Source organism: Cydia strobilella, chromosome 2 (assembly GCF_947568885.1).
Source record: "Cydia strobilella chromosome 2, ilCydStro3.1, whole genome shotgun sequence".
NCBI lineage: Eukaryota > Metazoa > Arthropoda > Insecta > Lepidoptera > Tortricidae > Cydia > Cydia strobilella.
In genome coordinates this window covers 6738883-6765194 of record NC_086042.1, presented here as the reverse complement: position 1 = coordinate 6765194, position 26312 = coordinate 6738883, and the positions used below count along the sequence as shown (strand labels likewise).

Sequence of the window (26312 nt, the reverse complement as noted above, 5' to 3'; positions counted from 1 at the left end):
ATTAAATATCATTAAATAAAACTCACTTATTGAAATGCTAAATATAACCCATTTAACTAAATCTACTCCCAATTTTAATTTTAAATTCTGATCAAAAAAATTGCAATAACATTAGTCTGAATTTGAAATTCCAAAAACAACCCAGTCACAATATCGACCGCCAAATTTTAATTACTCAAGCGAAGTAATCAAACCGGGACCTTGTGACCTGTTTTAAAAGTTCGATACGGGGCGATTCTCAACGAGGGGAGTGATAAATGGTGAACATCAATCAGACGAATTCGGAGTAATGCAAATTTTCACCCGCACTGAGAATAGCCCTTTTTGTTTCGAACGATAAAATGATTGATCAAGCTGCAGCTAAACTTTGCTTAGATTTTTACTCTTCTATTTTGAGAAGTTTTAATTGAGTTTTGTGACAAAGGTATTGGAAGAAAGAATGAAGATAAATTTTAATCGGTCCTAGTGGTCCTATCTTACTTAGGTACTTATTTTAGTTTAGTGTTTTTTTACTTTAGAACTATTTTTACGCAGCTGTTTTTATTATTAATTGAATGGATACCATTTCCTGGGTATAATACCGAATCATTTTGATATTTTACTTTGTTGTTATTGTAGAAGTTGGGCACCAAACGGTAAAAGTTAGGGGCATGGCACACTGCGTCCGATTCGCACTTCGCTCAGAAGTTGAGCGAGACAGCGTTATGCGCGTATTTATAGCGACGTCCCTTAGGGTTCCCTTCCGTAGATACTTTTGCCAATCATGATTTTCAACATTGGTAACGGGGTTTGTTTATGATTGTGGGTATGTTTATGAGTATGAAATGTAAACAGTTTTTCTCCGATCTAGCAACCACTAGCAACTGCCTGTAACTTTGCTGTCATGTGGATTTCCCCAATGACACTATGATACAAACTTTTACCTCCAGTTTATCCTCCACGTATTTTCAAACCGAAAGTTTTATTTATTAATCTAGTTAAAACTGTCTCTGTGCGCAATTCAAGAATTTATTCAAATCCTTATAAGTAGCCATTTTTGAGAGTACCTAACAGAAATGTAACCATACGAATTTTTAGCAAAATCTTTAACACTATCCATACTAATATTATAAATGCGAAAGTGTGTCTGTCTGTCTATTACCTCTTCACGTTTAAACCGCTGAACCGATTTAGTTGAAATTTGGTATACCTAGATAGTTTGAGTCCCGGGGTACATAGGGTAGTTTTTATCCCAGAAATCATAATTTAAGAGGGGTAGAAGTTTGTATGGGGAATCGATAACAAGCAGACTGGGTAAAAAATAAGCTACCCAAATTACTAACTCCACGCAGACGAAGTCGCGGGCAAAAGCTAGTTATATATAAAGTTGGTAGTATTTTCTCATCATATCCGATATATTTTATCTTACCCTCGACACTTCTACAAAATAAAATTAAGTTATTCTTTGTCCACTGTGAACTGTCTTCGAAGTAACAAAGCACTTTGAGAAGAAACTTTTAAGTGAAACATTGATTGTTAAGTGAGTGGGAAATTCAAGTTGACGCGAGATAATACCGGAGGGTTCCGTTTAATCGGTTCTCTACAGCAGTAGAGGAAGTACACGGGGAACTATGAATCTCACATGCATCGTGACCGCTGTTCTTGCACTGTTAGTGCTCGAAAATTGAGACAGGAACTACGTACTAAAAATACCGTGAGTTAAACCGTAAAATTAGCTTAATGTTAGTATGACTCATGACAGTTTGCATTCGATTATTTGAAGGATATTTATTGTCCTAGAATAGAATATCATTCTAGGCAGACAGCCTTAACTCTTCAGGAGTGGATCTTCGAGCCTTATGACAAATAAGTACCTATTTAATTGCGAATCTAAAAAATCTTTTAATTTTCCTCAATTCTCGTCTGTAACCTAAACAACTCAAAGAACCGTCGAAGTAGATTTCGCATTAAGATAATTCTAATGATGTGGTGTTACTTTTATATTGAGTAATTGAATTATGCCCTTTCGAAAAGGAGCTCCAGCCCTTTATATACTTTAGAAAAAATAGGTTCTACCTAATACCGTAGGGTTCCATATGTAAGATATATTCTTTCAAATCTGGACATTCTTGGGCTCATTCTACTCAGAATCGACAGCATTCTCCATCCTGCCATTAAAAAAAGACGTCCTAAAATTTCCATTCCATTACGTCACGTTTTAGTGTAAAACATTTTTATTTCTATGTGCGTGACGTAGTGGAATGTACAATTTTTATACAATTTTTTTAGGATTTTTTTTAATCATCAGGATTGATTCTGAGTTAAAAGAAGCCAAAAACACCAGGTCTGTGAAAATCAGACTATCAATATTTATTGTAGAAAACGCCCAAATACGAACTTTTGTATTTACTGGGTGATGTTACACATGCCAACTCCATAAGTCCATATAATGCATAGACGTGACGTAACATTCACGAGCATGAATTTTGTCTGAGCTTTTGAATGACTTATTCGTCTGTTTGTCGTACCTTCAGCATCACAATATGCAGGGCCGGATTTGGAGGTGTGCTGAGGCCCCGGGGCAACAAAGGAGTGGAGGCCCCCTGGCCCCAAATTATTTTTCCTATCCTTTCCTAAGTCTCTATTGTGGGGGCCCCTCTTTTGTGGAGGCCCGGGGCAGTTGCCTCGGTTGCCCTCCCCTAAATCCGGCTCTGACAATATGGTATCGATGTTTTATCTCAAAAATGTTGGATATCAGTTCCGTCTCACAATCCCCAACTCACACAGTACTTGCGTGGGAACTGTGCCCTGTCTTTCTAAGCAATAAAACTTAATCAAATGATACGTCATGTCGAGTCCATCAAATCGTAGAGCCACCCAGATACCTAAGTATTGTTAAAACTGTTTTAACTTCATGATTCTCTTATATTGTTTTGTAGTGCAGCAAGTAAAAAAAGTGACTGCAGGAATATTCTGTGGAAATTTTTACAACTAACGAAGCATAATTACGTAGGCGAACAACAGGCGAACGCGAAGCGAAGCGATGCGGCGCGGGGTGAATCAATCCTTTGATACTTATAGAAGTGTCCTATACGGCTATACGTGGGCGATCTCGTTGCGAACGCGAACGTCGTGAGCCCGCCGCGCCGCTTCGCTTCGCGTTCGCGAGTTGTTCGCTTACGTAAGATGCAACGGTTTAACCGGTTAGACCATTAACCCAGTGCCAAATTGTACTGGTAACTCCAGGCTTAACCGGTTAAGCCGTAAGTGAATGGTGCAAGTGGCCCTTAGTGACACGTTGTCACTGCATTTTTTAGTGTAGTAGGTAGGTATACAATGCATAATAGTCAATTAGGCATAGATGGTAAATAATAAAAATAATGAGTAATGAGTTACAAAACGAATTTTGGACATGTTAGCGCCACTTGCACCACTTAACCCAGTGTCAAATTATACCGGTAACCATGGTAACTCCAGGTTTGACCGGTTAATCCCGGGTTATTGGAATGGTGAAAGTGGCCCTCAGTGTCATCTATTAGAGCATTTGGACGGGTTATGCTAATCCATCTTTATTAATACACTGATAAGACAATGAAAACAGTCGTCTCACATTTAATTAATAACTCTTATCAGTACCGATGAGCGCCGATCGGCTACCGTGGAGACACTTTTAGCTCCACGTATGGATAGAGAGCTGATATTACCATATTTTCGATATTTTTATCGCACTATGTCTTTTTTCAGATTTCTTCCTTATTTAATAAATATGAGAGTTTGTTTTTAGAATGGAAATCTTAAAATTGGGTTAACTTTAGAATCACTTTGGTAACAACTGATATTAAAAAGAATTACTCATATGGTAAAGTTAGCTTTGATCTGTTTCGATAAACAGAAAAAATGACATTCCAACAGCTCTAAACTGAAGTATGAATTTCCTTAAGGAATGGAAAGATGAAATAGATATAATGTTTCTGTCGCTGTTGTATACGTAAGCAAATTTCGTGATATCATTGAAATGCGCGGTAGCTCCAACAGTCTGTTGCGTGTGCTGGCCGAGAGGCTAGACTGCCCGTTCCAACACCACTGGATGCTGTTGCATGTACAGCGGTAGTGTTTGGAATGTGGCAGTCTTCATTATGGAAATAATTAAATGTGATGTATATTTTTATTTGTAATTTAATGTGTTTACTAAGATTAGCATATTAAGATTAATTTAATTGTATTACTAACAAATTATATGGGCATTTGCCTGAAATAAATAATTGAATTGAATTGAATTGAATTGAAATGCCATGAAATCAGTGGTCACGATATATCACAATCACAAATCAAATCCGAATAGATATAGGGTATGCAATGGGTATGTCTACAATATTTTAGTAGGTAAATATAAGTAACTTATATAACTGGTACAGGCTTTAGCTATGTTCTCCCTCAAACTGCACGGCCAGAGCATGTTTGTTATTCTTTAGCACCACTAACTAACTACTAGTATCTAAATTCAGTGCAGTTGTACTACAATGGTAGATAGCTAGCCCATAAAATATGAATAATATCGTTCCTGATAAACTGAACCAGCAGTTTTCCGGGGACACTCGTCGCGCCACACCTCGACTCGTGTAGGTCCAGATAAAAATAAAACAGTTTTAGGTAACTGCCTATTAAAAACGTCTGTCATAAGCTATTAATCAATGTTCGATAAGGAACTCAAATGGGCGGTCTGTGTTGTAAGCCAGGTGATTTATTTTATAAGTCCAAATGCTATTGAACAGTGTTGAACGACTGGCCTAATGTGATCTCTCCAATCCCGTACATTACGGCGTATTAAGCCTTAAAAAGTATGAATTGAAAGGGGGGTGAGAGGTCTTGGTAGTTGCATGGGTTTGGTATATTGGCGATAGCTGATGTCGATAGGTAGTTGTACCGACAACGTCGTATGGACAATGGGCAATACATTTATCAGGGCATCGCATGATTTTCCTTGTAACTTCGACGAAGGTAAAAAGATTTGATCAAAATGTTCATTCATGGATTCATTACTATAGAGCAGATATGAGTGGGTTTTTTAAACAATTACTGTTTTTTGCTGTAATGTAGTGGCGCCCACGTGGGTTTCGTAACCTTAACTTACCTACTCAGCGATTTTCAGAACATACATATGTATTCCACAATTGGTTATCTATGGTCGCGGTAATAATTTTATTACCTAAGGTGAGGGGGGTGAAGTGCGCCTGCCGTGTAAGTGCCCCTGTATATCTATATAGATTATATAGGTAGGCGCACTTACACGGCAGGCGCACTTCGCCCCCTTCACGGGGAAGTGCGCCTACCGTGTAAGTGCGCCATCATCATCATCATCAAGTAAGTGCGCCTAGCCCTGTATATCTATATAGACTAAATTAAAGGTGCCGCACTTACACGGCAGTCGTACTTCGCCCCCTTCACCTTACCTTTATTTCAATCTTTTCATTTCTAAAAATATTATTTATAATAACGGTCCAGCTATCATATAATAATTGCCCACTGTACTTAGGTATTCATTACAAACATAGATGTTTTGTGAGAAAGGCCATCATACAATTAATAGTACATTTCGATGCTAGTGTGGAAAGTATGTCATTACTTCACGAGTTCGGGACGAGTGAAGAATGACATATCCGCACGTGTATCGAACGACGTTTTTTAATACAGTTGCGAATAAATAAGAAAAACAACAAGTAAGGAATGGAATTCGAAACTTTTATATTATTCATTCTGTGACATCATTGACATTGACATTATGAAGAGGTGTTTTTCTAGCTTTTATTCGACTAGAATAGATTTTGTTATTATTATTGAACTCACTTCAATGAAAGTTTTTTTTTCAAATGCATGTTCTATAAGACAGAAACAATACTCCATTTATTTTCACGTCACAATAAATAAAACAGTAAATAGAAAGTCCATGTATAGATCTTGATCGGCAACGCAGGCTTCGTCAAGTGGACACAAAAGCAAATCAGCAACAGGCTTCGTCATCGACTTACAAACACAATTGACACAGACACAGAAACAATTGTAAATATTTAAACATTGTACTATTATTACCTAAATATCGTTATTTACGATTATTTGTGTATCGTATATTTATAAAAACAATATTAGTCATTACGACGTCGCTGACGTCATTTGACGTCATTTTGCTACCTGGGAATGATGAAGAGGTAAGTAATAAAATATTAAATATGCATATTTTTCGTATTCTTACATTAACAGTAGGTTTTTATGTTGATTACGACGTTTAAAGGAAACTAATATTAACACTCATCAATAAGTAGTCATGAACACAAGTAAACATTTTAAAAAATTGGAAAAGTAAAAAGCACTAGTTCGCGAAAACCATCTTTCCGCACGCTAAACAGCCACGAAAAGTAGCACTTTTTGAGCAACTGTATTAAAAAAGTTATTTTAACCTTTTTTGTTAAGCATTTTGTTTATAGCACGCTCACTTACCATAAATAAATGTCAGTACGAGTAGTCAAAAATAAACATTAACTAGGTTTTCAAAGTAAAATTGTTCTTATAATAGGATTTACTCATCATCATATACTTAAGAGTAAGTCTCTTGTAGGTGGAGCAATTTCCATGTTTCGCGGTCCTCTGCCTTCTCTTTGACAGCCTGATACGACACGACGTTGAGATTTTCCTTTATTTGATGCATGTACGCATAACATCATAGAAGGGAAAGTTGAAGCAAAGAGGAAGGAGGGAAGACCAACTTTCCGCACGCTAAACAGCCACGAAAAGTAGCACTTTTTGAGCAACTGTATTAAAAAAGTTATTTTAACCTTTTTTGTTAAGCATTTTGTTTATAGCACGCTCACTTACCATAAATAAATGTCAGTACGAGTAGTCAAAAATAAACATTAACTAGGTTTTCAAAGTAAAATTGTTCTTATAATAGGATTTACTCATCATCATATACTTAAGAGTAAGTCTCTTGTAGGTGGAGCAATTTCCATGTTTCGCGGTCCTCTGCCTTCTCTTTGACAGCCTGATACGACACGACGTTGAGATTTTCCTTTATTTGATGCATGTACGCATAACATCATAGAAGGGAAAGTTGAAGCAAAGAGGAAGGAGGGAAAACCAACTTTCCGCACGCTAAACAGCCACGAAAAGTAGCACTTTTTGAGCAACTGTATTAAAAAAGTTATTTTAACCTTTTTTGTTAAGCATTTTGTTTATAGCACGCTCACTTACCATAAATAAATGTCAGTACGAGTAGTCAAAAATAAACATTAACTAGGTTTTCAAAGTAAAATTGTTCTTATAATAGGATTTACTCATCATCATATACTTAAGAGTAAGTCTCTTGTAGGTGGAGCAATTTCCATGTTTCGCGGTCCTCTGCCTTTCTTTTTGACAGCCTGATACGACACGACGTTGAGTTTTTCCTTTATTTGATGCATGTACGCATAACATCATAGAAGGGAAAGTTGAAGCAAAGAGGAAGGAGGGAAGACCAAGGAGAGCGTACATGCATCAAATAGGATTTACTAACTTAACCATAACACAAAGCATCGCATGGCCATCTCGCTGGTCCAGTGCTGGGCCATCGTTTAGAGGAGCCATAATTATCGCATGGCCATCTCGCTGGTTCAGCGCTGGGCCATTGTGTAGAGGAGCCATAACCATCGCATGGCCATCTCGCTGGTCCAGCGCTGGGCCATCGTGTAGAGGAGCCATTAAATATCAAGGTCAATATAATTTTAAGCAACTTAACTGCTGCTTAAATGGTGTACTGGGGAGTACACCATTTAACGGCCTCCTAGCCTAGTCGATAGTGACGCTGCTTACGAAACAGGAGGTCCCGGGTTCGAATCCTGATAAGGGCATTAATTGTGTGTTTTTCACAAATATTTATTGCTGAGTTATGGATGTTATTTATATCGGGTGGAACAGAATGAGAGACTTTTATGCAAACGGGGAAATGTTTACTTTGTTTGGGGCTAGAGCGATCTGTGTAAGATTGTTCCCAAACATGTATTAATATTTGTTACAAGGTCTGATTTCAATGCAAAGAGGTTAACTAATGACTAGATACTTTGGTGATGAATGTTCATTCATACATAGTTACTAACATCTAACATGAAGCACCTTACTCGTAGTTACTAACGCCATCTAGTGCCGAGTAGCAAGTGAGCGTGTGTCTCAGTCTCGTTTAGTTTTGCTGGTCACCTAACAATGTATCACGTTCACGTTAGGTGCTTAGGAAGAAGGTTTTCGACTTTACCCGCTACGTGGCGTTTATGCACGTTGCGGCGATATCGTTTTATATTAGGTATTTATTTCAGGCTGTAGGTACAGTAGGTAAGTATGTAGGGTAAATTACTAGATATTAAAATACTAGATACCTAATAGAATATATGTATTATACCTAGGTAAATGATTACCTATGACCATTATCGTTGGTAGAAACATAGAGGAGGTGCAGTGTACCTACCCATATGCAAAATACGTATTGTATTATATACGCTTTCAAGTTTCATTTATTCTTAAATACCTACCTGAAACAGACATAAATACAGAAGATTTACACACAGTAAACAGGTTCGGTCTTGAGGCGTATTCTGACAGTTTATGAATATGTAAAATACCTCATGTCATTGTATGTGCAAAGTTTCATTACAATCCGACACGTAGTTTTAAATTGAGAACGAAACTCCGTTTTTACAAGAACTATGGGAAGGTGAAATTCGGTCGAGCTTGCTGGGTACTTTTGAAATAACTGGTTGTCAAAATGTTCTCACACTTTTGCTTTGCTCTGCACTAGTTTTATATTTCAATCTCGATGCAATATTAGAGGATACAACATACCCAAAGGACATCTAACTCTTGCTTAATATTTAACGCTTTACTTGCCGCAGGAAAAGCCGTTTCCGTTATACATCCATATATGTGCCATTTTCAATTAAAAGGGTACTTATTGTCGGTTGTCAATAAGGCGCTATTTCCATACAGCTTCAATTCGAAATCAACCTTATTGACAAGCGACAATGTGGTACCTTGTGGTAGAAAATGTCACATAGTTATATCCAAATAAGTAAAACGATAGAAAAAAACTATGATTTTTAACATGACTACCGTAGAGTCCGGCTGAGTTAACTTTGCTTGCACCGACTTGAATAGAACAAAGTGAGGAGGTGTCATCATATGTGACGTTTTCAACTAAAAGGTTCCACAATGTCGATTGTCGATAAGGTTGATTTCAAATTAAAGTTATGTGGAAATAGCGTCTTATTGACAACCGACAATAAGTACCCTTTTGGTTGAAAACGGCACATAAATTTGATATTAATCGTCATTGCCACACTTTGTCATTGCAATGCAATGCAGTTACCTTTGTACGCCTCTAATTACCTATATGTTTTAAAATGGAATACTCCACTAGTTTAGTAGGTGTTTTACGTTACTTACTTACAATTTACATGAAGCATTAAGCAAAGATCGACAAAAATGAATTAAATTGCTATCATTCTAGGTTTCATAGATCCAGTCGATAGATCCAAAATCATCCAGCAGGTTTATGTATTTTTCAAACAGTATGCGTACCTACGAGCTACGGTGACGTGACAGATATCATCTCAGTACTATTTTGTGGGATTTTGCGTTTTAAGATTATAAATTGTATGGAGATGACATCTGTCACCGTACCCATGCTGTTTAAAAAATATGAACGGTAGTTGCAATGAATGTTCAAAAACGGCTGAGTCCTGTTTTTTTTATTCTGTTGATCCTTCTTTTAATAATGTTGCGAGATATCTCTAAATATTATAAATGCGAAGGCAGTTCTGTCTGTTTGTCGGTTTGCTAACCCTTTACGCTTAAACCGCTGAACCGATTCCACACAGACATTCCACGCAGACGAAGTCGCGGACAGGAGCTAGTAAGTGTATATTTGAGTGTTTTATTTTTTAATCTATTTCGATTCCTTTTCGCAAAAGTATTTTGACTGATTGTGAATCAACGCTTCTCTTATTATATGTCTATGAATGCTACTATGTTTTATAACTAATTTGGATAGGGAATATGTAGTGATCACAACGCAATACCTACCACCTTGACGCTGTGTTGTCCTAAGGCACCACGGAGGTACATTGCAGCTTTCACCACGCCTTGTTGATATAAAAAAACCTTGTTGGTCTAAAAAAAACTGGTTTGGTCGAAAGTTTTGACATTTTGTTAAAAGCAGCTCGATTAAGTGCCAGTTGCGCCATCAGCACTTGACAGACTGATCAACGTCACCCGGCGCGCCGCGGCGGTTTACTATGAAACTTTCCATACAATAAAATTTTGCGAACTCTTTAACGATAACACAGTTTGGTGCAACCGACCCTAAAACGCTACATTATTTGTTTTAGCAAAGCGTGAAACTTTCAATCGTGGGTTCGTATCGTATCCCGGCTCGTAGCAAAGAGTTTCTTGAAAAGTATGTAAGAAATATCATGTGTTCATGTGCTATTAACACTTAGTCATCGGGTCATTCATTCGGTCCATTAGAGAATGAAAACATCGTGAGGAACCGGACTAATCGCAATAAGGCCTAGTGCGAGTATCCTCGGGTGTGAAAGATCAGAAGACAGCCACGTTCGTAAAAATGATGTCTAAGGATAAGGTTGCTAAATGTGGATCCCGGGCTTCTTTAGGATGCAATCTGGATAGCGCTATCTTAAGGAGAAAACCCTACCTATATGTTGCGAACTCCTTTTTGATATGTGTCAAATATTTAAATTTGTATTTTTTATGATTTTTACAATCAATGTCACTCTGAAATAAATGGCGAAACGTTTACTGCGTGTTTTCATTAGGGCTATATTTCTGGTAATTTCCTACATCTGGCGACCGTGTTTCAAAATGGAAATGTTACGAAAAGAAAGGAGTATAGCCAGGAGGCTCTTTACAACCGCGAGAAACGAAATAGAATCACATTTAGAGTCAACCAATATCGACAATATCACCGCAACCTTTAACAAGCTCCAGCTTCGAGCCGATTCCTTGTTCAACGTTGACCAACGTATAATAGAACAATGGCTAAAAACGGACGAGATGACTGAAGATGAAATTTATGAAGATTGCATGACCAGCGATAAGTATCAAAGCGACTGGGAGCGTATAAAAGTCATGTACGACAACGTTTCCCGGAAGAACGAACGCAAGAGGAGGTCTCGCAAGTCTAGTGGCAGCGATGTGTCGAATAATACAGACAAATATCAACCATGTTGTGAGAAGTCAGCATGCAGTTCTGCATGTCATTCAAGACGATTCCGTCTACCGAAATTTGAGTTACGGAAGTTCGACGGCAATACGAAAAATTGGATTGGTTTTTGGTGTCAATTTCAGAAAATCAACGACGACGAATCAATAGACGACGGAGATAAGTTTCAGTACCTATACCAGTGCACTGTTCCAGATACTCCAGCGCGAGAGATCGTCGAGAGCTTTCCGCTATTGGGAGCTAACTATAAGAAGGCTCTTGAGCAATTGAAGTCCAGGTTTGCACGTGACGAAATGCTAATCGACATTTATGTGCGTGAACTGCTTAATATTGTATTAGCACAGGCAAAAGGTAATACTTCCTATAAATTAGGCCACTTATACGATAAATTAAATACGCAATTACAAGCACTACAAAGCTTAGGTGTCACTATAGATAAATACGCTGCTTTACTTTTCCCTTTAGTTGAGTCCGCCTTGCCCGAATCTGTTTTACGAGCATGGCAAAGGTCCCATGTACTCGAGGAGAAGAGCGACGATAATCTGAACCGGCTTATGCAGTTTCTGAAACGCGATGAGGAGCGGATCCAGCTCGCGCGCAGCGGTATAGCATCGGGTGACAGTTTGCATAGCGTTTCTACTCAACCCACCGCGGCATGCTTGGTGTCAACGGAAGACGCAGGTAAGAAGATTTGTTGCGTTTGGTGTGAAAAGGCATCGCATAGCAGCTTCGAGTGCTACAAAGCTAACAAGATGTCGTATAAAGCTAGGAAGGATGTGCTAAACAAAAAAGGAGCATGCTTTATTTGTTTAAAAACGGGACATAATTCAAAAAGATGCAAAAATTTTACAAAATGCCTTTTCTGCTCCAAACGTCATTCTGTATTGATGTGCCCTGACATTGAAACGTCAAGTCAAACTAAAAATGAAAAAATTTCAAATGTTGGAACGTCAAACTTAAATAATAACGTAACTCAATATAAGGCTGGTACTACACTGTTGCAAACGTTTATGGCGAATATTATAAGCGATAAGAAATGTATACCGGTACGATGCTTTATTGATTCGGGCGCACAGAAGACTTATTTACGTCGCGATATAATAGAAAGTTTAAATTTGAAGCCTGTTGGCAAGGAAATCGTGTCGAATTGTCTTTTTGGCGGGATCGAAACTAAAAAGGAACTGTTTCATACCTATGAGTTCACTGTAGCAAGCTTGGATAAGAAGTTTCAATGTACAATGAACGCGCGCGACAAGTCTAAGCTCTGCGGGTACGTTCCTCGTTTAAATGTAGATCATGAGATGTTCAAAGAGTTACAGAAACATAATATCACACTGAGCGACGTCGGCGATGCGGCCGCACCTGATATCGGGCTGTTGATCGGCGCAGACCACGCAGGCGTGTTGCTCACGGAGAGTTTCGTGAAACTGAACAATAACCTCGTGGCAATAAAAACTAAATTTGGATGGACGCTTCAAGGACCTATCATGAACGCATGCAGTGTCTTAATGAACGTTATATTGGATAATGAATCCAACTTAAAAGTTGATGAACGAGAAGTTAACATAGAAACTAAGAAAGTAGTGCTCGCTAACAACACTGCATATTATAGTATTTTTCTACGAGTATTTACCCTTATTTACTTCTCTAAATACATTATAGATCTAGCCGGTGCTCTTTTTCTGCGGTCCGGAGGGACGATATGGAAAATTTTAGTCACGTGTTCAGTTTACCGAGCCGTGCATCTGATCAAATCACTGAAGACTGAAGTTTTTCTCATGACCCTAAGAAGACTTATCGCAAGACGTGGAAGACTTGACACAATACACACGGATAATGATACTGACTTCCACGGAGCTTATATTAACCTTCTGAAGACTTTCAACGTGAGGAACATTAAGTGGGAATTCAGTCCTCCTGCAGCGCCATGGTGGGAGCGCCTCATACGCTCTATGAAGGACCTTATGAAACGAAACTTACCTTACCAGTGCAACCGTAATTCTCTCAGCAGACGCCGTGGGTATCTTCGTAAGTCGATGGAATATTTAAAAAGGTTCAGAAACGAGTACTACATGGAGATGCTCGTCCAGAAGGGCAAGCAGCCTCTCGCATTTAAGGGTAGGTAATGTAGCTTTAATAGATACAGACTCCAAGCTTATTAAGTGGCCTTTAGGGAGGATTATAGGAACTTTTCCAGGCGAGATCTAAAGAAGAGTTTTGGGCCTCCGTCCCAAAAGGTGGGAGGATGTTGCGAACTCCTTTTTGATATGTGTCAAATATTTAAATTTGTATTTTTTATGATTTTTACAATCAATGTCACTCTGAAATAAATGGCGAAACGTTTACTGCGTGTTTTCATTAGGGCTATATTTCTGGTAATTTCCTACACTATAGATTAGTGATTCATTTTGTCCTTCGAAGAGAAAAAATGCTATTCGAGCTCTTCTTTATTAATATTGATAATATACTTATTAATTCTAATTCATTCAATTCCAAATAGTTTTTGTTACAAAATAGTAAGAACAAATACAACAATAATCTCATCAATTATATTTTGATACATTGTACAATTACATAAGATATCAATTATTGGGTAAATTTGCATTTCTAATCCTTGTAGTTCTAGATTTTTTGTAAGCCTTGTTTGCCTACATGTCTACAACGCCAGGTCTATATATACTTGAAACACGAAGTATCGACACGACAATTCAATAAAGTGTATTCGACATAATGCTACTCTTTATTAAATATATAATAACATTGCAGACTTGTGCACGACGGTATGTATTGAAGCTAAACTTATGTTATGTTTTCTTTGTACCTATATAGCCAAACTCCAAAGGCGTTCCCCTCTGTCGAAAATAGTCGGCCAATGGTCATATGCAATGTATGGACTGACGTTTATCTAACATCGCTATTTTGACGTTACGTATACATTTGACGTTCCCCTCCCCAGCAAAAATTGGCACTTTTTTGTACAGAAAATTACAGCCAAGGCGTCTTCGTTGTTTACATCTTCAAGTATCATGTAATGATATATAAAAGCAAACAGAATGTCATTTACGAGTTAGGATTTATGTGACACTTCATTTTGGGAACAATAGTATATATGTAAACAATAATCAAGAATCTTTTTACAAGTTTTTACAAGTACCCACAGTAGCATCAAACTTTGTTTGTAATTGTTACTAGTAACAATTTTAAATAAACCTTACTTACTTCAATAAAACTGCAGCTATACCAACACACTTTTTTATAAAATTTAAATGTAAACATTAGCCTTAGTCATACCACTCATAAAAACCTGTCAAATCCTTTTTAAAATGCAATACTTAAAACTATGTTTATATTTAATAAAACCAATTTAAGCTAAAGCCTCATCCTCATGTCAAGCGTCATGAACTATTCTATTACTTATGTAGTCTTCTACTACTGCAATACATAGTCAGGTAGTATAATCGTCGAGTAAATTATTAAATTGCATCTAAGTACTTAAATGTCTCCACACAGTAAATGCCATCCTCAGCTGCCATATAAAGTGAGTAAAGCCCGGCTTTACGGACACTATATTACGGCGCACTTAAGCTAGCAATATCGTCTGGCTACTGAACTAAGTTTATCCTTTAATCTGGATTTTTCACTGGGTTTCACTACCAATATTGAAAGTTTAAAGTTTTTGTAACAAACATGGTTTTATAAGTGATACCGCATATGACAAATTGAACATCAATTTATTTACAATAAAATTTTGTCATGAGTATAAATAATGAAAGTTCAACAGTATTTCAATAATTATCTGTAGTCAATAATTTTCAAACAAATAAACAAAAAGATTCGTTTGTGGTAATTATTTTAGTAGGCGCGTATACCAAGTAAGTATTTTCGTTCATTATTTTTATTATAGTCGCATTGGTAATTACCATAGAACTATTGGAAATTTACCAATTCTCGCTATAGTCCACGATCTGTAAGCAGTATAATCCCTACTAATATTATAAATGCGAAAGTTTATCTGTCTGTCAGTTACGTCTTCATGCTTAAATCGCTGAACCGATTAAGATGTGGTATGGAGAGAGTTTGACGCTCGAGAAAGGAAATAGGATAGTTTTTATCGTCATCATCATCATCCCACGCAGACAAAGTCGAGGGCAGAAACTAGTGTATTATGTAAACATAATGGTGTTTATTTCCTGCAATAAATATTTTTATGGCGATCTCCGTAACGTCTGGCAGTGTAAAGTTGATGCACTTAAGACCGCTGGAACGCAGTGAGAGGTTTATGTGGTTAGTTGCCAGTAAAAGGCTTTTATTGGTGTAGTTGTCAGCTGCTACTGAATTTACTTTGTATTTTAATATTGGTGTGGAATTTTGAATGATGAGGTTGTAAAATGCTGTTTACACTATTCTATTACCTATTTCATTATATTACAAGCTTTTTACAAACTTTTTATTAACTTGCAATGTATCTATGTATGTACGGGTCAAATATTGCAAGTTAAATTTGACCCACTTCCCGACTTCCAACGAAGCTGAAAATTTGCATGCATATGTAAGTAGGGTGACAATGCAATATTATGGTACAATCGAGCTGATCTGATACTGGAGACAGGAGGTGGCCATAGGAACTCTGTTATAAAACAACTAAACCTAATTGTGTTTGCAGTTTTAAGAATTGTCTCGATGGGTATTAGTTGCCTGTGGAAAAAAGTACAGTCAGCGATAAAAGCTTTTTTTTTGCCAAAAACGTACTCGTATTTTTCATTCAAAGCGAATATTCTGAAACAATTAAAAATAAACATTCTCAAGCATAAAACCAAATAAAATGAACGAAATACCATTTTTGAGCATTAATTCTACGAGGTTATTTAAATATTCATTTATAAATATTAGGTAGGTAGGAATGCCTGGTTGTGGCCCAAGTATTGAACTAACAAGATGGTACCTACTTATTATGAATATCATTTTTTTGGCTACCTACTAAATTAATGGCTAATATTAAACTTGACATATATGGAGTTTATATTTAAGCACGGTTGTGTTATTATTGTGTTATACCTGAATGTCTACGCAGTAATAGTTACTAAATTCATGTTTCCAAAAACCCTCAAGACTAGTCTGTAGTCCAATTACATGTGAAACAATATAAAAATGTATTCATTGATGCAAATGTGTATTAGATTTAACATCTTAATAATTATTCTTATTTTGGCTCAATGATTGCGATACGTGTTTTTAATGTACATATTTGTTACATATGGTGACATAGATCCGAGTATACATTTATTTTTCACCACCCCGCTCGTAAAGATACTCTATAGTATTTAAAAAACCGGCCAAGTCGGACTCGCGCACGCGTTGTTATAGCGGCAACAGAAATACTTACATCATCATACAGCCTGGTGACAGACAGACGGACAGACGGACAGCGGAGTCTTAGTAATAGGGTTCCGTTTTTACCCTTTGGGTACGGAACCCTAAAAACTAATGAGAAATTTGCATTTTATCCACAACGTAACTTGGTGCAAATTTTGAGGTAGTATATTGTCTGGTGGAATCGATTTAAGAGATGAATTTGAATGATACATATTCAATAGCGTTCATTTGAATTTGATGTGTTCTGTTTTACAGTTAGTATTTTCCTCGCGTTGGTGTTGTGAAAAATATAATATTGATTAAGGCGAAGGATTAAAAAAAGTTTTACAGTACATATGGTGCTACTTTTTCGTACTAGTGCGTAAATTAGCACATTTCGTAACTATGTCAAAAATTTAAACTGCCATATGTACTATAAAACGTTGTACGATACACGCGCGAATAGGTAATTCGCAACTCGTGTCGATTCAAAACACTCCCTTCGGTCGTGTATTAATTTATCGCCACTCGTTTCGAATTTCCTCTTTTTCGCATTTGTATCGTAAATAACTATTCTTCGTATCTTCGTGTTTCTAGATGATGAAAGAAGAACAAGTAGCGAGGTCTTCCAGCCGTGAGATACCTGTAGAGACGAGCTTCTGATGTGGAACTGAACTACAAAAGCCCGGATCTACAGGGTAGATCACGAATGTGCCATTATGTTCTTCAACTTTCTTTTTATCTTCTTTTTTCAGTCTTTCAAACTTCTTTTTTCGGTCTTTTAAGCTTCTTTTTTCTATTTGTACTTCAGTTTTCAGTCTTGTGACTTCATTTTCTTGTTTCGCTGCAGCTCGTCAAGATTTGATCTGAAACTTGTAAACGGAAATTTCATTACAACACAAATCTCATAATATAAAAATACAAATGTTTGTTATGACGGAAAACACAGCATCTAAGAAGAATCTGAAACGATTTTTATTTTATTTAATTTGATTTTAATATCAGTGACATGCATTTAAATAACTACAAAACGGGAAGTGAAAATGCAATTGATGCTATAAATATTTTAAATTCGTTTCCAGCCAAAAACATGTTAAAGCTGTTCGTATAATTATATATAACTCGTTAACATTATTCTCCTGCTGAGTCATCTTATAATAGCATTTCATGCGACATATATTTTCTAATACAACCTTTATCAAGCCACGCCCGGGATCGGGTTCAGTGGCGGATTGTTTTAGTTATTAGTTTAGGATCGCGCCCATAAATCCTGAATAAATAAAGCACGCACACAGAGGCTTACCCTGGAGGCCTATTCGGAGTGCTAATATAGTATCACAAAGTTATTCATTTATGTCGTTAATCCGGTCCATTGAAAAAGATACTACTCGATATAATATTTCATACTGTTTTGATTTTGGTAATTTGAAGATTTTTTTTTCGAATGTGTATTTTAAATAACATGATTTTATTTCAACGAAATATACCTAAAATACAGTGATAACGTCATCTTCGTTTGAACAGTTTCTAGGACTCGGCTGTCGTCCTTGAGTTCAATTTTCATTTGTTACGTTTATAATCTTGAAAACTATATTTAGTATTGTAAGATATCGATCGAATCGATTAAAATGTAAATAAAAATTAATTATGTTTCACATTTTTTGATACGTGCGAGATACGCTCACATAACTATTTACATTCTAGTGAGGCTGCGTCTCACTAATACTAAAATCAAATTAGTAAGTAGCGTATTCCGAACTTAGAATACGCCTGCGTACGCTTATGTTAATAACAGCGTTATTATACGAAGCGGTATCTACTGACACGGCAGATTAGCATGACAGCGCGCCGGCCATTTGATATGGAAATCTCGTTAGACGTGACACATCATAATCTATCATTTATAACGCAAATACCTCGTAAAATGTACAAGCACGCACGCCATTGGTTACCGTTAACAGAATTCAATTTTCCTTCCAACAATACGAGCTAATCTAAGATGGAATGACGAACACGAATCGGAATGTAGCAAAAAATAATCTCAGTATTTCCGCAAATCATCGAGCATTGTATCCGATAATGCAGTAGCAGAAGCGGGCGAACAAAAAGGCTCACTTAATTGCGCGAGGGAAGCGCTGAAAGGCGCTACCATTGTTTCCCGGAGGCTTTGTTGGATCTGACTCATCAATTTCCCGGGATTGACGGAACGATTGAGACTAGTTCCCGTTTTCCAACTAATTCCGCTATCCGAGATTTTTAATGGTTCTGATGTGCGCTCGACCGGGAAATAGTGCGGCTCCAAAGCGCGGGAGACGCAATTAATCTGGTTTAGCTCGGATAAGCTCGCCATTACTTGTGTTTTAAGAATATCTGGATCCGCGAACGTTAGCTCCAAGTATATTTGAAATGGTTAAAAGGAGAACGCTATCTATTTTAGAACGGACTTACAAAAGTAGCTTTGGGCGGTCTTGGGTTAGATGGCAATCAAAATGAAGGGATGACTCATCTAAAGCAGTCTAAATTACTCGCATTAGATAATTAATTCAATTAGGATTAAGACACGTATTCCAGAATAAAGATCATTAATTTACAAATATAACCAAGCCTGGCAAATATTTGCTTGCAATTTAGCCTAAATACGACAAGCTTTAATAGTTTTGTCGGTATACCTACATGAAACCAAAAACGTTTGTTTCCTATACCACGTCTCGGTAGGTATATATTGCCTATCAGGGGCTGAAGAGTCTGAGGTCAGGTGAACCAGTGTATTTACCTTATACCTAACTCAGTAACAACGGTGCATAAACGCAGTACGCGATTATGCTGGTCCATCTTAGACTTTAAGGGTTAAAGTTGCTTTGTTTGGTAAACTGATATTGACACTCACGCTGTTTACTTCCATTGCCTATTGAGAGCAATAGTAGATCGCTCAGGCAAACCAGAGAAAAGCGCAAAGAAGCTGGTCCCTTCAGCTCGGTAAGCTGTTCGAACAATACCCCGACCATTAATCTTGCGTCCAAGCAAACAGCTTCCTTCGCCTCAGAACAACTTTAGAGCTGCCCGATGTCGATAATATGCTAATCGAACTGTACAATAATGACTGTAATGCGATAAGGGGGCTTTGAGGCTTGTGGCCAATTAATTAGATCTCAGCTGCCATATTTGACACTTAATTATATGTAACAGGGAATTGGGTGAAGGCGAGAATACGGTGATGGGGACGGCAAGGGACTAAGTATTGTGTGTGAATGTAAAATGAATAACTCGAGCTAATTTAAATTTATTGAAAGACGTAATTATGCTTCTTTTTAGGGTTCCGTACCTCAAAGGGAAAAAACGGAACCCTTATAGCATCACTTTGTTGTCCGTCCGTCGGTCCGTCTGTCTGTCAAGACCCTTTAGTTAAAATTAAAATCATATACTCAGGTCTACAGCCCCTTGAAGCTGTGAAAAAATCAAACTTCTAAGTTAACGTAAATATATCTAGTTATTTGTTTTACAAGGGGCAAAGTTGTTGTTTAACCGCTCGTGCTAATATTGATACCCTCGGGTAGGGAAAGATTCCAAAATTGAACCACTAGCGTAGCGAGTGGTTCGAAAAGTGTAATCTTGAGCGTCGCGAGAGTTTCAAGGCGACGACGATTAAACAAATTTGCCACCGAGTGAAACACAAAAAATTTCACCACACCAACACAAGGAAAATACTAATTAAATGCAACTCTCTTATCAGTTTCTGAACAATCAATGGTGCCTTTACCAGCACCTACTGCTGCTGCTGCTGTGGTGAAAAAAAGTTTAATTTGTACGGATCCCTCGGTGGGCGAGTTCGGCTCGCACTTGGCCGGTTTTGATTTTTAAATCAGATTCAAACAGACCTAAAAGTTAAGTTATATTTGGAACCTGGCTACGATTTTACTAAACCAATATATATATGTGCATCTACGGGAGAGGGGCTGCGACCCCCGCTCTGGATCGTACCTGGTTCAACAGATCTCAATTGCAGTGCAGCGAGGGAATGCTGCAGGCATCATGGGAACTTTTGAGCCGGGTACGATGCAGGGTGGAGGCGCATATTAGACGTTTAGTTTATTATTAGTTTTAATTATTGTTGTTTATTATTAATACCTTTTGTATTGTATTTTATATTGATTATGTTATAAATAAATATTCATACACCTACATCCGATGCCAATCCGTGACGTCCCTAGTTGTCGCTGTAAGACGATTTCCGAGCACTAGCAATATTTTCAACTCTTTGTTGTAACATGTATTCTGGGACAAGGGATTGTTTATTTTTAGGACGCTATCTTTATTGTAAGGCAAAATCCACCCTAAAAACTTTTTTTTTTAGGACTATGATGGGACATCGAGGCTTGAATCATCGATTTATTTATAATCTGGTCCGTTAAATGATTAAACAATTTCTCTTTTATCTTGTTTTCGTAATCTACTTGAAGTAAATCCAATCCTGTAGAGCAAAGAATACCGACGCGGAGCTAGGCTAACGACCCTAACTGTCTGTCTTGGAGGATTTCGAGGATCTCTAAGCTAGGAGCTTTTCCCGCTCGACCCGACTTTTTTATAATTCGCTATTCAATGTTACGGACATTTTAATTATTTCACTTGACAGGTTAGTGTTTCACATTGTGAAACTTTTACAAGTTTGTTAATTCTGTTTGTTATAGGGATTAGTTATTAATACATTTAATCGCCAAGATATAAATAGTAAGTACAATTTTTTTACTAAGACTAAGTACTTTTTAAGGTTTTGAGCTACAGCAGTTTCAATTTACAAAAAAAAACCTTTTTTTACACAATAATTCAAATCACGATGTAAATACAGTCCCAAAAAGCAATTTTTCCGCGGCACCTATATTGCTCACGACGAAAACAATAATAAATTTGCATATCGACTTTCACTAAATCTTACCTTGCTTCGATTGTTTTCCTTCACGTCGCTCCCCTGGGACGCTTGGCCGTGTATTACCATCAGCAGCGTGAAAGCGGACGATTCTAGTTCTTAGGAGAACCAGGATATTATGACCCCTAGATCCTTGACAGCTAGGTGGACACAGAGATCGTTCTTATACCGGTTCTTCGGGATGATCAAGTCGCGTGCCCTCGGTAAACTTTTGGAATGTTCCTGAAACATACAGTCCCAAATGTTACCTACATTTCAATTCGCTGACTAAAAGAAACGTAACTTTTACTTTACCCGCTCCTATATTTTATGGAAGCAATATGTCTTCGTGTTATTGAATTTGTATGACATAATGCCTAAAGTTATTTAATTAAATGTCCGACGGAATAACCTCGTCTGTATAGTTCTCGTCATATTCATAAAATTATCATATGTTTAACATATTGACAACGTCAAAGCAACGTTTTATTACCCTACATTAACATGGATATGTCTTAGTTCCTTTATATCCTTATTTGAAGTTATTAATTTGCAAATTTATTTGAAGGAAATAAAAATATGTCTCTTGAAACTATTTGCGAGATAGTTTGTTATTGTAGGTAAGAAATTAGTCTTGGATAAGTAATGATTAATTGGCGGAGTTGTTTAGTACGAAATACGAGTATGGTTATGATTGCGGCCGAAAGAATAATAATTTCAAAGATTTAGAGGGTCTAAAATAAATTGACTTAGGTAAATTATTAAAAAATCACAATGAGAGTCATATGACTTTTTGTTGAAGGAAAACATCTTTAGGAAAACGGAGTAATCCCAACACGGCCCAGTTTCCCCTTAATAAAACTAGTTCCTGCTCTAATTCTTGGAACCAGGGCGCCAAATCGGACCTCGGGCTCTTTTAGAATGCAACCGCGTAACGGGAAGATGTATGAAAAACGATTTGATTAAATTAGAAATTATACCTACTCCCAATTAATAGAACGGGTACCCTTTTTAAACAAATTCTATGCATAGTAGTAGTACTGTAACAATCCTAGGAACAATAAGGTCGTTCTGAATGCAAACAATTAATTATTCAGTTCCAGTTCTCAGCGACCTGCCTACATTAAACTTGATCCCATTTGGCGAAAACTTTGCTTTTAATATTTCACCTAACGAGTTAACTTCGGACATACTCGTATGTACTTCTAACCATTACCTGTTGCGGGGTGGTAATTAAGATATAGTGTTTGTTAAGCATTCTTTTACTAAAGACTTTGAAGTAAACAGAATTAGTTTAGAATTAAGAGCTTGGATATTTTTAAGATGCCATTTTTTCAACGGTCTTTGAGAAAATCAAACACGGAAATTACTTTACAGTACATATGGTGCTACTTTCTCGCACTAGTGCGTAAAGTGCGCTTTTTGTGCATATGTCGAAAGTTTAAAGGGCCATATGTACTGTAAAACATTGTACGATACACGTGCGAATAGGTAATTCGCAACTCGTGTCGATTTAAAACACTCCCTGCGGTCGTGTTTTAATTTATCGCCACTCGTTTCGAATTTCCTGTTTTCCGCACTTGTATCGTAAATAACCATTATATAGTATCACAGGTTTCTTGAAACAAGAAAATAAGAATATCTATTGAGTTTCTTATCTGTTATCAAAATGTGTAATTTTGCTAAGCTTATAAATTAAACCCACCTAAGGAATTTACTGGTAATGTACCGCACTTAGCATACCAGCTTGTTCTCATAAAAAGGTACATATTTGTTTTTTAAATACACATACGGTAAATATGTTGTGCGAGGCATTACCAGCACTTCGTTCGCATTTAATTACCAAACTTGAGCCAAGCACAGCCCAGAGGCTTGTTCTGGCTCGCGCAACTGTTAATTATTTCCATACAAGCATACGCGTTGGCGGCCGTCCAACGTTTATATTTGCAAGGCATATTTCGAAGTGGCGATCGATACTCGCCATCGCACCGAGGCCCGCTGAATATCTACTCAGTTGATATTTTACAGTGAACTCTATTGCCTAGGTAATAAGGACAACGACTGACTAGAGCTACAAAAGGCTTGCTGAATATTCTACGATCCGTGAGATAGACGAAGGACGTGACAGAATTAAGAAGAACTAAGCTGAGGTTTGGGGAAATGGCGAATTGAAATAGGGGCGACAAAACTTGGTTGGAAGTTATAAGCTATTTTTAAAAACGCCTGAACTCGTGATGATGACTGAATGGTGCATATTTTACGCTTGATGAACGTTTTATAGTGAATTATCGATTTAGCTTTACTTTTAAAACGCATTATAAGGACACTAAGGTAAGATTTGCCTTACTTACGGTAGTTCCGCGTGGTGAGGCAGAGTTATATTATTAGTTTATACAAATAATTTGTATAAAATTCTAAACAGCGCGACCACACACTGAAGAGTATTTAAAATTATATTTTATATGTATGTATACCTTGCAGGTAAGGGATACACCATAAAAATGTTTGCATAACATTTACAAAATATTTTGTTACTATTTACACAAAAAATGGGACTGGCGAATTTTGTTTCACCGGCCAACAAGTCTGTGTGTAACAACAAAATCAGTTTTAGGATATATATTGATAAAAACTTTTTTCTTCATTAATTTTTTAAATTATTCAATAAGTTCGGCAAAGTTTTTTTAGTATTCTTATTGACATCAAATTTAAACTCCTTCAGAAAAATATGTTTTTCCCAGAGCTTCCTCAGCTTCGCTAATAATTATATCCGCATTCTAAAGTACCTAAACTCACCGACTAAACTTCCGTCGGAAGGATATTATCTGTGCTAAAGAAAAATCTAATTCAAAAGCAACCGACAGTGACAAGGAGAAGTTTCGAAATTGTTTTTCTTTAAAATACAAACAAAAGGAAAAGTCGTGAGCTCGGCAGGGAATTAAGCGCGACGTCAAATGAAACAAAATAAAAGTCGCTTGTAATGGACGACGCTAGTCGATATAGCAACTCTAGTATAGCATGTTAAAATCCTAGGAAATAGAAAACAGAATCTTCGCTTAACGTAAAATAAAATATGATATCAACAGTTAAAGACCTGCTCTAGGTATTTGAAATGTATTCAAGAGCGTAAACTTTAGTATACAAGGCGAAATCAGTCAACTTATTCAACCTCTGTAATTATCGCTCCTTTGTAAGCGACTGGTTTAAGAATAAGACGAAAGTGGAGGACCCGCGCGAAATCGCCTTTTCATACAAACGGAGTCCTCATTTTCCTCCCTGGATATTAACATTATTGAAAATATTTTGACACAATTTGTTGTATATCAACCACAGCTATGCCCCTACGTTTGTTTTTTTTTAATTTTTAATTACATATTATAAAAATGATGAGCATTTAAAAATTTGTATGAAAACAGTTTTTCGCTCCTAATTTTTTCATTATATTTTTGCATAACTTAATGTATATTAACCATAGCAATGCCGCATAGCTATGGTTAAAATACATCAAGTTATGCAAACATATTTTGCATAATGGCAATATCCAGAGAGGAAAATGGGGACTACATTTGTATGGAGAAGCGGCCGTCCCCTTTCCTCTTAATGGAATGCTACTAATTGGGTTTTTGCAGATTCCATTTATCCTGGTTTCTATGTATAACCATTTATTTGCTACGCGTCAAGAATTGGAATCAGTAGGAGTGCTACGCGTCTACGACGCCTACGGTGTAACCACGGGCGGTAAGTGGTCTATTATCAGATGTGGCTTTCCACCCAGAAGGGTCCTTATGCTTCATATGCAATAAGTACCTTTTTATCAGAAAGTCTAACAGAAATTCTTATAGAATGGTCCTTATTGCACATGAAGCATAAGGACCCTTCTCTGATGGAAAGCCACAAATAATGAGAATAACTTTAGGTAGGAAGGTACCTATGTACTTATTTACTGCGCCGGAATATATTTAGATGAAGCTCTGAGTACATTTTTGACTTCTAAGACTGACCACCTACTTGTCTCCCGAGCGTCGGCGTCAAGTCAACTCTATGGTTGCTGCTCGACGACGGCGCAACTGCGCAGCGACGCCATTTTCCATAGCGCTGACTAGACGCCGACGCTCAAAAGACGCTAGACGCTAAAAGGCTCTAAAAAACCGGCCAAGTGCGAGTCGGACTCGCGTTCCAAGGGTTCCGTACATTACACAATTTAAACAATGTATTTTTTATGTGAAATGTCTTTAAAAAACCCGTGGTCGGATCAAAAACTAAGTAATTAAGTCCGACTCACGCTTTACTGCACATTTCTAATAGGTTTTCCGGTGATCTATAGGTAAAGATCTATTTTGTGTATTTTTTTCAAAATTATTGACCCAGTAGTTTCGGAGATAAAGGGGGAATGGTCATTTTTTGCCTATTTTCTTGAATAACTTCTAAACAATTTATCTTAAAATTAAAAAAGAAATATATTTAAGATTCTCACAATGAGCTCTTTCATTTGATATGTAACACGATATAGTTTGACAAACTTTATTCTTTAATTTTCTCATTTACCCCCCAAAAGTGGCCCCCGTGTTTAAAATTAATATGTTTACGTTACATGTCCATCTTTGGGTCACAAACTTAAATTTATGTGTACCAAATTTCAACTTAATTGGTCCAGTAGTTTCGGAGAAAATAGGCTGTGACAGACGGACAGACAGACAGACAGACAGACAGACAGACAGACAGACAGACAGACAGACGGACAGACAGACAGACAGACAGACGCACGAGTGATCCTATAAGGGTTCCGTTTTTTCCTTTTGGGGTACGGAACCCTAAAAAGGACCA

The 26312-nt window shown here is 37.1% G+C and overlaps 1 protein-coding gene across 1 annotated transcript in view; it reads left to right on the top strand.

The window, feature by feature from the left end:
- The window catches only part of LOC134751224 (homeobox protein Hox-A7-like), a 149255-nt gene that overhangs the window by 50547 nt on the left and 72396 nt on the right, over positions 1 to 26312 (top strand). The gene's annotated exons all lie outside the window — the stretch shown is intronic.